Genomic DNA, 19,746 nt, shown 5'->3' on the forward strand with positions numbered 1-19,746 from the left:
TCAAAAAGTCAAAAAATTATTTAATTTAAAAAATATTTATTTTTAAAAAATTATTAAATCGGCACTATTTAATTTAAATTTAAATTATATGTTACTATGATTTTTTAAATAACCATGTACACATTACTAGAATAATTGCCACATTATTAAATTGTAATTTAAACCTAAAAAGATCAAAATCATTAATTTTTAAAATAGATAATCAAAATTAAAAGAAAAAATTAAAAATTTAATAAAACAAGAGATACGAGTATAATTTATTTTAAATAAATTTAATGTCAAATCTATATATTACCAATTAAATCTATAATTCAAATAAAAGTTGAGAGTGGGGGAATATTCTAGTGAAAAACCCCACGAATACAATGCCAAAATAAAAGTGGAATAATTCTTGTATGGAATAAGAATTTAGACAGACAAAAATATTATTTTTTAATAATTTAAAAATATATATCATTTAATTATTTTTTTTATTCTTTTTAAACTGTATGCCAAAAAAAATATTCAAATTTTTGTCACCGTACAAAAATTATTCATAAAGGTGAGTGCTATATTTATTGTAAAAAAAAGTGAGTGCTATATACTATATAGCTCTAGGATGGTGGGTTGATGAGAGTGTCATTTTCATTATCCAATCGAGTAAGTACAAAACATGCCAAAATGACTCGACAATGCACACCACATATATTCAATGTGTTTTTTTCATTAATTAAATTAGTATTATATGGACCCATGCTACTGTAAAGTATTATCACTACCGACGTTGATGGGATGTGAGACACAATATAATCACATCTATATATAAAATAAATAAATTATGATATCTAGAAGATAGACCTAAAATATTTGATGTTTTCGTGTATATTTTGAATTATCACACCCCATCTAATTATAATTATAATATTCAACATATATAAATATACGACAAGACAACAATATCTGTCTTTTTAGTATATATATATTTTTAATTAATCGTGATTCATGATTGATAAATCGGAATTAATTCTTCAAACACAAAATCAGATCAACGAAAAAGAAAAATGTTTCATTGAAATCTATACACTTCATCAACACTTTGCGAAAAAAAAAAATAGATAAAAACGATGTTATAAATAAGAGATGTTAGTGATGTATGTGAAAGAGAATAATGTGTTGAATGTATATTGAAAAATCAAAATAAAGGTCATGCTTTCAAATATAAGAGTTCCATAAAAAATATCATCTTGAACCATGCTTAAATACCAATTTACATGAGAAAAAGAAAGGTATTTTGGAGGAAATAAATCGGAGTAACTATAGGAGAGGGGGCCAATCGGCAAGGGAGTCAAGTTGAAAATTGGTGAGGCTGTTGTTATTTTGAAAGTAGTTTTGTTTTAGACAAATTTTAATATCGATCATAGTAAGCTATAAACAAATATTTTAAAAATATTTAAAATTTAAATGATTAAGACGTCGTATCTTAGAAATAGACGTAAATGGTTGTCTTTATTTTTATGATTGAGATTGTGACTTAAATGATATTAATTCAATAAAAATAAAGGAAAATAAATTTGTATGGTTTAGAACTCTCGCTTTTAATAGGCTTTGATTCAAAGCATGTCAGATCATTTTATGTTTTGTGTTGTGGTTGAGAATTGGGGTCCATGTCCATTTCCTATATTCAAATGTTGGTCACAATTAGAGAGGTATCATAAATTTGTTCATGACAGGTAGATGAGTATGGGAATTGAGGGGGGTGAGGGGGGAGGTTATTTTCTAAAGGAAAATAAAAGGTATCAAATGATTATTGAGAGAGTGATATAAAAAACATAGTAATACTATCGGGGAACAAATTAAGGTATTGAATGAGGGTATGAACACATTGGATTTAAAAGGAGAATTTGGAAGCTTAGATGAAGCATAAATTGTTGAGAAATGCTTTATTTCATCGCAATTGTTCTCAATGCCTAGAATTAATTACATCATTTAGTGGAAAAAATCAATAGTTATTTGATTAAAAGAAGGAGATGCTAACTCAAAATACTTTCATGGAATGGTGGTTGGTAGGCAGAGAAGTAACTCTATAATTAAAATTGATGATAGTGGGGTTAGGATGGATGGAGTAGATGCAGATAGAAATGCCACTTTTCAACATTTTCACTCATATTTTCAATTAAATAGTGTGGGAAGGACAAGAACGGACAAACTTGGGTTTAAAACTATTTCTCACGCCAATGGTATTCAATTGGGTAGATGTTTTGAAGAAGAGGAAGTTAGGCAAGTTGTGTGTTATTGTGATAGTTTCCAGAACTTCGATCTAGATGGGTTAACTTTGGTTTCTTAATAAAATTTTGGGGTGACCGTAAAACATATTTTCTCAAGTTCATGAGTGAATTTCATGTGAATAGTAAAATGGCGAATAGTTCTCATCTCAAAGAAGGATAATCTTCAAACTCTAAATGATTTTGTCCAATATAACTTGTGAGGGTGTATGTATAAGGTGTTGACAAATGTTCTTGCAAATAGATTGAAGTTGATGGAAATTGTAATTTTAAACCGTAAATTTATAGTTCTCATCCCAAAGAAGGATAATTCTCAAACTCTAAATGATTTTGTCCAATATAACTTGTGAGGGTTTATGTATAAGGTGTTGACAAATGTTCTTGTAAATAGATTGAAGGGAGTGATGGAAAGTGTAATTTTAAATAATCAGTCTACTGTTATTTAGGATTGTCAAATTTTAAATGACATTTTGGTAACTAATTAAATTTTTGATAAAACAATAAAGTAGAATAAATAGTTAATTTTGTTTAATATCGACTTTAAAAAGACATATGGTGATTATGTGGAATAGGATTACTGAGACATGGTGATGTCTCCTATGAAGTTTCTTGCAATATAGAAAAGATCGATATTGGCATGCCTGAATGTGGCCACTACTTCAGTATTGGTTAATGGTTCCCCATTGATAAATTCATTATGAGGTGTGGATTACGACAATAGGATCCTTTTTGTTTGTCTTATTTTATTTTATTATTATTAGCATAATGTTTGTTGCGGATTGGAGTTTTGAACCTCTCATTTACAATTTGCGAATGATTCTCTTACTTTGGGTGATAAAAGTTGGGCTAACATAAGGGCTATAAAAGCATATTTGCTTTTGGTTAAGTTAAGTATTCATCTTAAAAGTAAACATCCATATAAGTCTATTAGTGGAATTGAATATTCATAAGTCTTTGCTAGAAGAGGAAACAAGTTTATTAAATTACAAGAAAGATATGACCCCTTTTAAATATTTTGACTTACTTATTGGTGATACTTATTGGTGATAATATACGGAAGCTTGAGTTTTGGAATCTTGTGATTGAGAAAATAAGGATAAGGGTTGTCAGGGTGGATAAATCTTCACTTATCAACGAGAGTTCATCTTGTTCTTTTAAAATATCTGTTAACCGTGTTGCTAGTTTAATTTCTTTCTTTTTCAAGGGTTTGATATGTACAGTTGTTAAACTTAAATACCTTTTTAAATCTTTTTTTTGTGGGGATAGTGAGGTGACTCTCAAAATTCATTGGTTAAAATGAGAGTGTCTATCGGGAGGGTGAAAAAAGTGGGTTAAGTGTGAGAAACTTGCGGATTTTTTAATCACATTATCAGACTCAAGATTTTGGATAGTTAAAATAGATTGTGGATGATTGTGGTTGAATGTATTAGATTGTAAATATAGTTTTTGTCTCGTCAGAGGAGTAGTGGAGCTGATGTTTATTCAACTTTATAGAAGGATGTCTAAAGTTTAAATAAGGGCAATGGGTGGGCTGTGATAGAATAGGGTGTTTGGTAACTTATTTAAAAAAGGTAATGAGGATAAGACAACTTTTCGCTTGATCCTTGGTTAGTTGGAGGGTGGTTGAGTGATTGATTTAGTAGATTATTAGTGTGGTGGTTGATTAAACATACTAGGGACAAATATGTGTAGATTGGGTTGGAAAGTTGGGGGTCGGAATTGGAGTTGATAAAGAAAGTTGTTTCAATGAGAACAAAGTTTAGTTATAGTGTTATTTTTTATTGGTTAATTTTGTCTTGTGTGATAGTGTAGAATCTACAACGGACACGAGACAAATAGCTTAACAGGTGCCCGCAAGTAACATATATTTTGACTACCTGTTAGTTAATGGATACATAGACTGATGTAATGGTATTCATATGCGATAATAAATATTAGTAAAATGAATATGTTGTAATGGTTTTTAGTTATGTACTAATAGTTTTTATGATGAAATTTTACTATGTATTATATTTATTTGTTAATATTTTTTTTTGTCGATAAAATAGGGGAAAAAATAGTTCTACTTAATAATAACAAATTTTTTATATATATATAAATGATTTTTTTTCAAAAGATGATATTCATAAATATCCATTAATATCTACAAATACTTAAAATCCACCAATATATGTTAAACGGATACCTGGATAGATACGAATAAGGTACAAATATCCTTTTTATCAAACGAATATGTAGAGAAATAGTACTATCCGTAATTTTGGATACTCATTGTTATCCCTAAACATATAATATTGGTCAACATATCAAAATAATGGCTACATTATGAGAGATGTATGTAATATGTTGATTCAAAACTCTAAATACATAAGTCAATCAATGTATCGAATAATTTAGAATAAATTATTTTCTTTAAAAGTCTCAAATATGTTGATTCAAAACTCTAAATACATAAGTCAATCAATGTATCGAATAATTTAGAATAAATTATTTTCTTTAAAAGTCTCTTTTATTTGTTTGGTGATTTCTTCTTAACCAATTACCTAAAAAAGATTATCTATTAAAAAAAGGATGAAAACACACAACACCTATTTTTGTAATGTTCATTATTTGGATTAGTGGGAGGGATGTTTTGAAGTGGTGGGATATTCATAGTGTTATTTCAAATAATGCTATTTACCATATCAATTTGATGGTTTAAGAGGGAGGAAATGGCAGCATGTCATGAATTTTATTTAGTTAAGTTTATGTTTGATTGATGTGGAAAATGCATAATCATGTTCTTTTCTGTCAACAAGTTTTTGACGGTGATTAAGTTTTAAACAATATTAAACTTGTATCTCTTAATATATTTTTTACACAAACTTTTAAAGAAAATTAAAATACAATAATTATAGTTTATTTATATACATCATTCAAGGGATAAATGTTTAGCATTGATCTATTAGTTAAAATATGATCTTTCATAAATCAATTAGTTAAAAGAGAAATATGTATTTTATTTGTAGTTGGTCTCTGGAATGTTTTCTAGATAAAAATTGAAAAAAAGTATAATACACTAATTATAATATTTTGTATAAATCATACATAAGATAAATATTTGTCATTAATTAAATAGTTAAAATATATATTTCGTTAGTAGTGTATCTCATGAATGTCTTCTAGATAAAAATTTAATGAAAATTACAGTACATAAATTATAATTTATTGTATAAATTGTATACGAGACAAATAATTGTAACTAAATAATTATTAGAATATGGTATTTCATAAATCAATTAATTATAATAAAAATATCCATTTCATTAGTATTATGTCTCTTCAATATCTATATGATAAAAAGTTGAAGAAAATTATAATATACAAATTATAATTTATTGTATAAATCACAAACATAACAAATGTATGTCATTGCAAAATTAGCTATGAAATAGTCTTTTACGAATCAATTAATAAAAAAATAAATATTAATTTTATTAGTACCGTGTCTATTGAGTATCTTCTAGAGAAAAGTGTGACAAAAATTATAATTTATTAATTATAATATATTGTATAAACCATATACGGAAAAAATATTTTCACTAATGCATAAGTTAGTATTGTGTCTATTGAATAGTTTCAACATGGGAGGCTGAACTTTACTCTTGGACACAATTGAGATATCTCTCAATAAAGTTTGCTCTATTTATAAGCATTTAAAAATAAATTGGGGATGACATCTTATTTATATGACCGATGCCACTTTTTTTATAAAAAAAAATTGGAAAGGGGAAATTTTTGGTGTTTCTTTGTCTTAGTCCAATCACTAGAGGATATAGCTGCTTACGAGAGGATATAACATAAGATCCTAAAAAAAATCACTTGTTCTGAGAACTGCACACTTAATCAAAACATTAGTGCATTAAATTATTTCCACAAACATATTTTATATCATCAAAACAAGTGGGTCATAGTTCTTCAAACCAACTTGGTTGTAACAATGTTCACATGAATTTTTTTGGTCTTGTCGCAACTACTAGTCTTGGTGGAAAACAATATGGTTTTGTTATTGTAAATGATTTCTCCAAATTTACTTTGGTAGTACTTTAAAAAAAACACACAATGATGAATCTTTTTAAATATTTTCTAAGAAAGTTCAAAATGAAAAGGGTTTAGTTATCAAGTCAGTAAGAGTGATCATCAGTTCATATTTTCAATCATTCTTTAAGGATAAAGTAAATACTCTTCAATAAAATAGAGTTGTTGAAAGAAAAAATAAAACATTGTAAGAAATGGCCAAAACCATGTAGATGAATCTAATGTGGTTAAATATTTTTGGGTAGAAGCTATCAACACATTGTGCTACATTATAAATTGAGTTTCAATCATAAAAATATTAAGTTAAACACCTCGTGTACTTAAAAAAAAAAAAAACTAAACATCTCTTATATGAAATCTTTGAACATTACTGTTACATTTTGAATAATAAAGATTATCTAAGAAAGTTTGATTCAAAATCAAACAAAACCAATTTTCTTGGACACACTGCAAATTCAAAAGAATATAACGTGAAGACTTAAACTCTAAAAGTGATAAGGCATGTTATACTTGATAAGTTTGACGATTTTATGTTACGAAAGCATGATGAAGATATACCTCTTTCTCAACAAATCATCACTAATTCAAAAGATGAGAAAGTTTCCACCCACCAAGATCATAATACTCCACGTCAAAGTGTTTAAAATCAAACTGTGCAAACACCAAGAAATTGGAAAATGATTAGGAATCATCCTTAATATCAAATCGTTGGAAGCACAATTAATGGGATAAGAACTAGACTTGCATTTAGAGACAACAACAACAACATGGCCATGTTCTCTTATATAGAGCCAAAATCAAAAAATGAAGCCAATATTGATGAATCTTAGATTGAAGCTATGAAGAAAAAAAAAATTCAATTTGAAATAAACAAAGTCTACAATTTAGTTCCACTTACTCAAGATAAAATTTCATTAGCACAAGATTGTTTTTCATAAATAAATTAGATAAAAATGTGAAGGTCACAAGAAAGAAAGCAAGACTTGTAACACACGGTTACAACCAAAAATAAACATTGAGTTTGATGAAACATTTTTTCTAATTGCAAACATGTTGTGATTTTGATTATGTTGGAGACAAAGTTCAAAGAAACAACACAAGTGGAACATGCCAATTCCTAGGACTAGCTTTTCCTAATTGGCAATATAAAAAGAAAGCACAATTGCTTTATCCACCACTGAGGCTTAATATGTATCAGTGGCAAACTATTGTACTCGAGTCATTTGGATGAAGAATCTATTACAAGATTACTCATTAAGGTACTCAAACATTCTCTTCTTAAGTGATAATTGAAGGTGTTGGAGAACACAATAAATTGGGGTTTGAATTGTGTTTCGCCATTTATGAAGGATATTACAATTACTTAACCAAAGATATGTTATTTATCAAATAATTCAACTTACAATTATACACAGTTTTAAAGACAAATAAGTTGAATCATAGAGAACATAGATAAGAGAAACAAAGAGAGGAGACACATATACTTTCTTACTAGTTTGCAACATAACTGTTGCTACATCTAGTCTACCATTTGCAAAGAGATTTTGCCTTAGTACAAACGAAGGCTCAACCCACTTACATAGAGAAGAAGACATTGAGTATGATGGAACATTTGCTCCAATTGCAAACATATTGTGATTATGTTTGCAACACAAGTGGAGCATGCCAATTCCTACCACAAGCTGACAATGTAAAAAGTGAAGCATAATTTAGAACATCTCATATCTCTCATATAACATACCATGTTCTTTATTCAAAGAAATAAGAACATTCTAATGTTGAAGAATGTCTTTCACTAAAGAACAAAATATGTTATGTTAAAGTAAAAAAAAGGTTTATATAACTTCTCTCCCACTTTCTAACTACCAAATCAGTCATTAAAAGGTGTGCATATCTCAACAAGATGAATTGAAACCAGGTTCGATCATTATGAAGTCATCCAGAACATTATGAAGTTGAGTTTTGCACTAGGAATTCAAAGGAATATTCTCCAACTTAGTTTATGCATTGGGACAAGTTCCTGAAGGTCATAATACTCTTCCTTTATAAGAATGAAGACTTCCAACATATATAAATACAAGAAGCTTAAAGCATTCGAAGATAAGAGACTACAACTGACATACAATACACTTTTTAAGCGCAAATTGTATAAAAGTCTCTTAAGCCATCAAATTCACAAATCACAATCAACATGGAAGGATATGTTGAAGTACAAACTAACAAACCTAACAAACATTCTGAAGTTCACTTAAACTTAGAATGTTCAATGTTTTTTAAGATAAACTTCAATTTTGAATTACCAAGTGTTGGGACACGAGTCCAATGGTAACATGAAGATATACAAGCTTTAATATGAAGCTTTCACTCACCTATATAAGTAGAAGACCTCGTAACTTGAAGAGAATGAGCTTACGTCAAATAAATTTCAAAAACACTTTTCATTTAAGTGTAAAACTTGATTGAAATGCTCAAGAACACTCAGGTTTATTCATATCTATAAAATCAAGTTCTTACGAGGGTATTTGTATCAGACTCACACTCATTTATAAGTTGAGCTAATAGATCCCAAAACAGTCATATCATTCATGTGTAACATTCTCAAGTGTATCTATTTTAAGATAGATTGAGTGAAGATTGTATAAGTCCGAGACTAAGAAAGTACATAGTGTAAGTTTGTTGAGGCTAAGAGAATAATTTATAAAAAGTCCAAAGTGGTAGAAGTGAAAGGTGTAGGAGTTATGAAGGCTTCTTAAGCATCAAAATGAAAAGTATCCCGATTATCATGACTTAACATAGTCCAAGTTAGGTGAACCAAGATAAATGTTGCCTATGATTCTGTTTATTAAAGTTTACATAATACACATATAACTAAATACATTACAAAGTTAATTTTACACTAACACTTCATAACCTTCTGAAGTTAGGTTTCTCTTATCTTTCCAAGTGATAAACTTGAGAACAATTTAACTAAGTGCAAATCCATTTTTAGATCACAATTCAAACACCCTTCATGTGACTATTGTTTCCACCTCAAGGGAAACATTTCAATTATTTAAGAACCAACAAGTACGACAGTAGGAAAACAAGTACGACAGTAGAGGTTAAAATAGAAGAAACATGTATTCATTTCATAATTCATATTACACTTGTAACAAACACATATAACTTTACAACTACAGTACTTATTTCAAAAGAGCTAAAAAGAAAACTTTGTAAAAGAAAAATTCCTAAGATTTTTTTAAAAAGGTTAACTAAACTAGATCAATTAATTTATATTTCGTTTTAGGTTTGTATCACCAATTCCTATTACATAAATAAAATAAGTCTCTTTATTGAAAATTTATTCAGTAAGTGTCTTCATTCTTTGAACTTTTTCATTTGATAATGTGATAAAGAAGTTTATATTCAAGAGCAAACTTTCTGACTCATCAAACGTAACTAAAGAAAAATGAGATGATTTAGTTTGCATTTTTTTTCTCTAATTGTCTTTTACTTGTTTGATGGGTCTTTCGCTTTGGAATTAGAGATGTAATCTTTAAAATATATAAATATTTGATATAATTTTAGGTTTTCTAACCCTTCATCATCATTACTTCTAGACTATTGATCCAATACAAAAGAATCAGACAAAATGAGACACGAACCTTTCAATGCTCGTTTCTCACTACTTCCTTGTACATAATGTCCTTAGTAGTAGAAGAAGATATTGACATCCGGGGTTTGCACCAAGTGAACATTTGAATGTATTTTGTGAATTTTCTTGTATAATTCATATTGTTGATTGTAGTTCATAGGTGTAACAAATTTAAGATTTCTGAAATTTTCAACATTGATGTTGAGTAGTTCATGTTTTAAGAAGATCTTAAAGTCTTTATAAGAGTACAGTGTAAAAAGGTGATTATTTAGCAAGATGAAGACTCAATAATGGATGAGAGATTGAACTGATTTGCTTAAAGACTTTCAGGTTTAAAAACTTTTAGATGAAAAAGAATTTGTAGTGGAAGAGAAAGGTTTTAACAAATATATTTTTATTTAATTAAGTATTTTTTATAATAAATAGAACAAAGTAAATGAAGTTAATTACCATAGTCGATAATTACCAAACTAATATATTAGTTGTACTTACACTTATTAACATGACAACAAATTAATTTATGATGTGGTTGTGGTTGTGAGAGTTAAAATTTCATGAAGATTTATTAGTGATAGTATTGTAAAATATGTTTTACATGTAAAGAAATCTAAAGTAGAAATGTCATCCATACATTATCAATTGTTGTAAGTTTGATTTTGATGTTAAATTAGTAATGTATCATCAATGACTTTTGTAATGTTGAAAGACAACTTCATTTCTTGTACTTTTTTCCGCATCAAGGGTCATAATTTGCACCAAAGCCCTGTAACATAATCTGCGTGTTAATTAATATGATCTTATGATGTAATTTCAATTGTATTTTGATTATTTGATAAAATAACAGAATGTGAGAAATAGAGTTAACAACATACTTTAACTTTTAATGGTTCAACTACATTCTCTATAGTATATTTTTTTCTATAACATGTTCAATGTTAGTTGACGATCCATCTCAGCAAAATAATAATGATCGAAAATTGTCTTTCTATTGCAAAAATCGACAAAAAAAAAATTCAAATTGCTAATTGTATTGTTTACTATAAAACTAAGCATATTTGTTAAATTAGATTTATGTATATTATGGTAAAGCATTAATGTGCAATATCCATGATGGAATACTCAATAGATTAGTCTAAAGTACAATATTGAATTACAAAATAACTGAGCAACAACTTTTAACTAATTGAAAAGTTGATTAACAGAGTGATGATCTAAATTTATAAGTTATGTTGATCATTTAGATGCTTTCAATGTCTATAGTTGTATATTATTTTTAAGTCTGCATATTGAATAATTAAAGAAAATAATATACTTACAAATCAAAGAGATCGAAAAACCTCTTTGTATACAACATTGTTTGTTGTATATGATGTATGCTTATATTTGTCATGTATTAAAATCTTCAAGACATTCTTGCTTTTAACTCTTGAAATAGCTATATATATTCGACCATGACTAAAGACTGGCTTTGGCATGTATCCAACATAGCCCAATGATTGTCCTTGTGATTTGTTTATTGTCATACTATAGGAAACAACTATGGGAAATTGTCTCCTAATTAGCTTGAAAGGCCAAGGTGATTGAAGAGGTGGCATAGACATTCATTGGATATATATCAAGTTCCCAATATATTTTCCTGAAATTATCTTTGCTTCAAGCACATGATTTGCAAGTCTTGTAATATATCCCATCCCAGAAGGAGTAATTTGAATAAGGAAGAATATTAGTCCATTTTCTAGTACATTACAATTGCAAAAAGGGAACATAATAATACTCTTTTGATCTACTCAAATACGGTTTTTATCATGCCATCTCCACATTCCCTGGCACCTTTCGCTCTTTCTTCTCGAATTCTTTCTCAACTATAACCGTTCACGGAAACTGCCGCCGCGTAAATCTTGAAAACACACCGTTCTCTTTCTTTCATGATTTGGATATAGTATACTAAATACTAATATTATATAAATTTTCCAGGTCCAAATAGAAACAACAGTTATTGACATTGAATGAAAGGGAAGTTTAGTTGCAATTATAGGAAACAACACTCATAGAAGGAAGAACTGAAAATTATAATAGATTTGAAGGAGGAAGTTACAAACCTTGACCAGACTTGTATCATAGATTGTGGCAACCCCTTCTTTATGGTGTTCCATTTTACGATTTTCTTCTTCTTGAATCTCTCTGATTTTCTTCTCCGTGAATATGTTTCATTTTCTTCTGTGTAAATCTGTTTGCTTTGCAGAAATGTTGGAGTGTTGCAGTGTGTAAGCCAGAAATATTTCAAAATGACATAAATTTGAAGAAGTTGGGTTATGTGCATAAAGGTAGAGTAATTTACAATTGTGACCATAAATTTTTTGTAAAGGTTAAATTTATGAAGGACAAAATTGTATTTTTGGTATAGTTGAGAATTCTTATAGTGTATTGTAGATTTTCTTCACTGTGACTATGTTTCATTTTCTTCTCTGTAAATTTGTTTGCTTTGCAGAAATGTTGGAGTGTTGCAGTATGTAAACCAAAAATATTTCAAAATGACATAAATTTGAAGAAGTTGGGTTATGTGTAGAGTAATTTACAATTGTGACCATAAATTTTTTGCAAATGTTAAATTTATGAAGGGCAAAATTATATTTTTGGTATAATTGAGAATTCTTATAGTGTATTGTAGATGATGATTTTTGAAAAAATATTGGAGAGAAGAGAAGTTTGAATAAGTAAGGAAAATAAAGAAATCAAAATTTAGGTTTAAGCGAAAATAACCTTAGAACAATTTTCAAAAACAACACATGTGATACAATAAAAAAACAATTGGTTTACTAGAATTGTATTAGAGTGTTGACTTGAAATGTTGACCAGACAGTCAAATGGTTTACTAGAATTGTATTAGAGTGTTGACTTGAAATGTTGACCAGACAGTCAAATGGTTTACTAGAATTTTCAGATGCATAGTCATAAGAATGAACTTGCAATCTTATTCAACTGAGACGCATTGAGAGTATGCTTAACTAAGTCAGACACAATTTCAACAGATTCTTCAAAGTCACCGTGAACTTATTTAGTAGATTATCTTTCTTTGTTCATTAGAGGATCTAACTTGTACTAGAACATTGACTTTATCAAAGACTTCATTTAGAGTTTTATTCTTTTGATATTTGATCTACAAGGGTCTTTAGTTAGAAGCAAATAATCATTGTAGAGTTCTTTTCATTTGTCTTTAGAGGGTTAATCATTGACTTGTATTTTCTTTGCCTTTAACGCTTTCACTCGGACTATAGATTATCGGATGCTTGTTGCATTGCTTCTTATTGCTATATTATGACTTACTCTATTAAACATAATTATTTATTTATTAGGTAAAATATATATTTTTTGTTAAATATACGTAGATTATTATCTTTAATTTACTCATAATTTATGTTACCTTAAAATAGATAGTCATTAATATAATAATTTATCTTCTAACTTAATCTACAACTTAGCAAATACAGTTAATGAATATTGTTCTTTATTTGTTTGTTTTGTTATCATCAAAACATCAACTATATGATTGTAGTTAAACTCACTTTTGCACTAATAATCTCCTCTTTTTTGATGATGACATACTTTCTTTTTATATTCTTCTTGCAAAATGAAGAGTAATGTTACATTCAGTTAAATAATTACTTTTTTTGTCTCTAATATAAGTATTTTTTTGATTAAAAACGTAGTTCCTAAATATAAGAACTATTTAAATTATTAGAAGCATTTATTATTTTCTTTCTTTTTAATATACCGTTTATTAATACTTCTAATTTTTTATTGAAAAATGAAAAGTCCAAGTTTGACAAATTTATATAAAGGGTATATTAGTTAGAAACAACTTTACATAAAATGAGCACATTAAATTCACTACATACATTTCTTAATATATCTGAAAAAGCAAATGATGTTCATAAAAGGGACAGAGGAACTGGGTGTTTTATGGAAATAAGAATGTTTTGAACAACTAAAAATGCTACTCAATTTAAATTATATAAAATTGTAAGTGTTCTATCAAATTGTGGCAAAGAATTGTATTCTAAAATCCCAAATTAATGGATTTTAAGTTTTATATGAAACAATATATAGTGATGAATTATTTGTTCTTTTAAAAATCACATTGAACTTGTGGAGGATAAGCTTTTTCAGTGTGTGGTTAAAAGCAAAATGCTCACAGTATAGACCATATAGAATAAGTTTTATTTTCAACTTCTTGCAACGCTGGTATGTTTTTCTTCATTTTGTTTAACTTTTACCATTTCTTGATGCTTTGATTTTAATTTTTGCTCTTTCTAAAAATTGTAGGTGTTTGTTTGTTACTAATTGTTTTGATTATAAGTTTGGATTTTGACATTACATTAATTGTGGCAACCACGTAGTCTGTTTTTGAGTTATTGGTGAAGGAGGATGAAACTACTTTTTGTAAGAAAGCAAAAAAAAAAAAACTGAAGGAAAAATATACTACAACTAGAACGCAACCACAGGAACCACGAGTGGATAATGGACGAGTTTAGGCCCAAAATGTCAATCCGGCCCAAAAAACGAATGATGTTCATAGGCCCATTTCCACCTATTTCAGGCTAAAGGTAAGTCGGGTTTCGAGTGTCATCGGTCACGGGTGGGTTGTAATGGGTAAAAAGATTTCAAACAACCATAAAAATTTGTAAAACTAAAACAAAAAAAAAATGGATCGTCTTCTTTAGATATATATTAGTTTATCATCAATAATCAACAAAAAACAAAACTTGAAACAAAAACAAGAAAATAGCTAATATTTAAGAAGAAGAAGAGAAGAAGGAAACAAAAAGAGATGCTTATGAAGGAGAAGTGACAAAGACGGAGGGAGAATGCAACATAACAATATAACTTGTTGAAGGGAGAAGATAAAATGAAGTTGTAGAGTTTCAAAGAGAAAAAAGAGTTCCAAAATGAGATGAAATATATTAGTTAAAAAGAAAAGAGAATGTTTCATATTTTAATTTAATTGCTAGGAATCTTATCAAGAGCTATTATTAGTTAAAAGTTGTATATATATTGAAAATTGCACCTATGTGCATCTAGTCTAATAAACAAAGGACTTTACGGATTTATTATCCATCATTGAAACGGAACTGCAATTAGTCTAGTGCTAACTAGTTATTAGGCATTTATAATTAATTAGTCTTACTATGTGTGTATTCTCGAGCGGATGTACGTACTGTTGGGTTGAGAGTTTGGAACCGCATTTGCTGATTTTAAAGTGTATAAAACCGTTTTTGTTTATCCGTCTACCGGTGATCCGACCCAACCCATTCGGTTGCACATTTTTGTGTAGTTTTCTTGGTATTGGGATGGGTTAGATTTGCCCGCCTCTAACTAGAACCACCTCAACCATAAACATAGAAGAGATCAGACAAAAATAACTCAAGATTAAAACCACCAACCTGACAACACCCCCGAGCCAAAACTATAGAGAGAGAGAGACAAATGTAAAATAATTGAGAAAATCAACAAAAATCAGAGAACCAACATAGCCAACACCAACCAATCCAGTCCTAACTACTCCACACCCCCTATATTGGTCCAAACACAAAGCAGGTTCCACCTTTCATAGTAGAAAGTAAAGGAATAGTCAAATGTCTTATCAATGAACCACTTACACGAGGAGAATTTTATCTTGTCCACCAAATTGCTTAACCGTCACCATCTTATTAGAGACAATTGAATCATTATGAGCCTTCGATATGAACCACACAACCAAATAAAGACAAACCTAGCCTAACCCTAGCGCCTCCCTCGAGATTCCCAAAAATTGCAAACAAACGAAACAAGACCAGAAGTATCACTAACTTCCACCCTAACCACCTAACAATCCTATACCACCTATGCATGGAAAACTCGCTAGCGACAAGCGAATGACTAGCTGACTCCAGTGGCACACCACAAAACACAAAAGATGTTGCACTAGTCTCCAAAATTACCCTATACCAATAAAGATTTTGACGGTTTAGAACTCTATCAAGAAGTAACTGTCAGGAGAAGACAATGGCATTAGATGTGGCCTAACTTTTTCAAACCTTAGCCAATGTATAAACATCTTATTAGATTAATTATTTAATTAGTCCGTTATGGATTGATAATAAACAGTTATTGAGAATTATTATTAATTAAATTACGGTTAATTAGTATTAAACCCTGAATTATGTGTTGAACTATTTTTGTTGAATTGGCTGTGATAGATTGAATGATTCTATTAATTAAATCCAACAGAGATTAATATCCTCAACTGTTTAGTTATTTAATCGTTATTCCACTTAATGGTTAACCCCAACTCCAAAATCTTAATACTTAAGCGTTAAACGACAATGATAATTCATCTTTGTTCTCTCCTGCCGAATTATTGATTATCATGTTAAAAAGTTATTTAACAATAGTTCATTTCTAAGAAGACCATAATTGTATTATAGTCTTACGCTATATCACTATAAACTCTAACAACTAGGAAACATGAATTATAGGACAATCCACAGTAATACTATGATTCTTCTGTAAAAATAAGAAATAAATCAGTAACTCCTAAAACCTGAAAATTCAAATAAGTAAAAGCAATCTAAATATTTGCACACTCTTTACTAATAAAAATAATTTCTATTATTAAAATATTTTCTAATGCTAAACATATTTTTTTTCTCCAAAATATAATTTTAGATTGTACCTATTGGATGCAAAAATATTACTAAAGTGATCAATAAAAATGAAGTGTTAGCGTTTTTAAAATTTGTTAAAACTAATTTTCATGATTGTAGTGGAAACTTTTATTGTTCTTGCGGTAAGTGTTCGAAAAATATACCTTTAAAAGTTTATTTCAAAATGTATTTTGTACAAAAAAATATGTAAAAACTGTTTTGCAATAAAAAATTATTTTGAATTATTTTTTATTATTTTAAATATACTTTTAGATTTTTTAAAATTATTATTTTTATCGAAAAGAATACAATATTTTTTATTAAATAAAAAAATAGTTTTTTTATTAGCAAAGTTAACTACTGTTTTTAATTAATTAAAAAACAGTTTTTTTATATTTCTTTTTAGAAACAGTTTTTAGTATTTAAAAATAAATTATTGAATTACTATCAATTTTGAAATAAGGTGGTGGTGCCCTACAATGATTAAGAGTGGTAAATTGTGAGATTCAATGGTTCTTAGTCACAGTCACAGTCACAGTCACCATCGCCGCCGTCTCACTTTAGCCTACAAACATGCAACGAAAATCTGATAAGTTTCATTTGAATTTTTTACCAAATCCTAACTCTCTAATCTCGTAAAATTTATTAAATGTTTATCTTAAAAAGTTGTTTTTTCTTTATTCAATGTTTATCTTGAAAGCTATTATATGCTTTTGTGTTTTGTTTTGGTTTGTTCTTCTCATTGAAGTTACTATTTTGTGTTAGGGTTTGATCTTTTTTCACTAACATTTGTTTTATGATGTTTCCATTATGTTTAGGTATTGATAATATATAGAGGTTGTCCATATCTAATTTCTCTATTGAAACTTTAATGAAAGTTAATTTATTAGGGTTTCTTTCAAGGTTTCTTAATGTATTTTTAAGTTTTTAAGCTTAATCTATGATTTTTTAGTGTTTTATGATTTCTTAGGTACTAATTATACTACTATTGTTCATGTTTTTAAGATAATGATGAAATTTATTGTGATTCATTTTTTCAATCGATAGTGCTTTCATTTGTAGTTTATGTAAATGTAGATTTATTAGTTTAAATTTGTAGTTATTTACAATTTTTTTTTACTTGCTATTTTTGTAGATTGCTGTTTTATAATCTTGTATTTTCTATTTTAAGATTTATGTTCTTGTAATTTCTGAGTTTTGGTTTTTGGTTTGATATGTTTATTCTTTTTAAGTAAGTTTTTGCCTTTTTGAGGTTAATGTATTATAAATTCATAAGGTTGTAAGTTAGGTTTCTTGAGTTAATATTCATGTTTACTCTGTTTATTCTTTTTAGTTTTACTTTTTACTTTCATATTTGACCTGTTTATTCTTTGTAGTTTAACATTCATGTTCATTTTTTTTTTTTAGTTTAACATTCATGTTTGATTTGTTTATATTATTTAGTTTTATATTTATCTTTGATTTGTTTATGATGTTTAGTTTTAGATTCATGTTTATCTCGTTATAATTAAATATTGCTACATTGTAGATTCTGCTCAATACTTACTTAGTGTATTTTGAACTTTTCTGGTTTGGAATAATGAAGCAAGGCCAAGGAGGCAGGAGCATGCAAGGAGCTAGGCTAGAAAATTGTAAGTTAAACGAGATTGTGTATGTTATTTTTAAACTACATGATTTTTTAGAATAATTTAACTTGTCTATTATCAAGTGCATGCTAATAATCTGCTTCATGTGACATGATAATTAAGTCTATTGCTTAAATATGATTACAGTTGGTAATTAAGTCTATGTTAATAATATGGTTTTTTAGACTACATGGTTCCGTTCTGCATTAAAATTGATTCAATATCACAAGCTGATTTTTCTTATCATGCTGAAAATTCACATGTTGATTTTTAAATTTAATTCTACCACATGTTGGATTATAAAATTAGTTCAATTCACATGCTGAATTTTCTTCTCAAGCTGTTTTTGTGGTTCCGAAATGGTTTGGTTCGGTCCAGTTTTCATTTAAAACCAAATCGTGAACATGTCTAATTATGAACTTATATAGTTATATAATTTTATGCTATGCTAAAATAATATGATTATTGGCTGAACTTGTTTGAGTTTGTATGAATTTTATATGATAACAAGTGACTCTATTACTAAACTAACTAACTAGTCAATTAGTTGTTAATCAAATAAAATCGTCAATTAAAAAACAAAATGCGAGTTGCTCAGAATTACTGTGATGGAGCATCATTCGCCTAATCCTTCTATTAACCAACCTAAATGTGAGTTGTTAAATGCCTTAACCATATGAGTTGTTTCATATACAAATTTCACTAATAGATCACACAAAATACTTAGAGTTGGATGATAATTAATTATATAGGAAAACTTTAACAATTAATTAAAAAAACTTCATCGAAGTAAACCTTTGATTAAAAACTGAATTTTTTAAACTTTAACTAGACTTAACCATAACAATCATACATATTTCAGTGATGGAGCAACCTTCGCCTAATCCTTCTCTTAACCAACCTAATGAACAATTTGCTCGAACAACTACTCTTCCTCCAGTTGCGAAGAAGAGAAAAGGCAATGCAGGTGGTTATAGAAAAACTTCTGAGCTTTGGGACCACTTTAATGAAATTCCTAATTGTGAAATAAGAACTGTTGCTTGTAAATACTGCCATCAAAAGTATTATTGTGAAGCTAAGACACATGATACTTCCAATATGAAACATCACATAACAAGATGCACAAAATATCATTTAAATGTAGCAACTGACCCTAGCCAAACTAATTTACAGTTTCCAACAAATGAAAGGTCTAGTTTTGTTGTACCAAGCTCTAGATTTAATGCTCAAGCATGCATAAAAGCTTTGGTTGTTTTTATCATTTTGGATGAGCAACCCTTTAAAGTAGTTAAAGGAGAGGGTTTAAGTCCTTATATAATCAATTGCAGCCCCAATTTACCGTATCATAAAGACGTACTGTAGCAAGAGATTGTTTCAAGTTGTATTTAGATGAAAAAATTAGGTTGAAAGGGTTCTTCAAGTTTGATTGTAGTAGGGTGGTTGTTACTATAGATTGTTTGACTTCT

The sequence above is a fragment of the Cicer arietinum genome, chromosome 6, assembly GCF_000331145.2.
Source record: "Cicer arietinum cultivar CDC Frontier isolate Library 1 chromosome 6, Cicar.CDCFrontier_v2.0, whole genome shotgun sequence".
Taxonomy (NCBI): Eukaryota; Viridiplantae; Streptophyta; class Magnoliopsida; order Fabales; family Fabaceae; genus Cicer; species Cicer arietinum.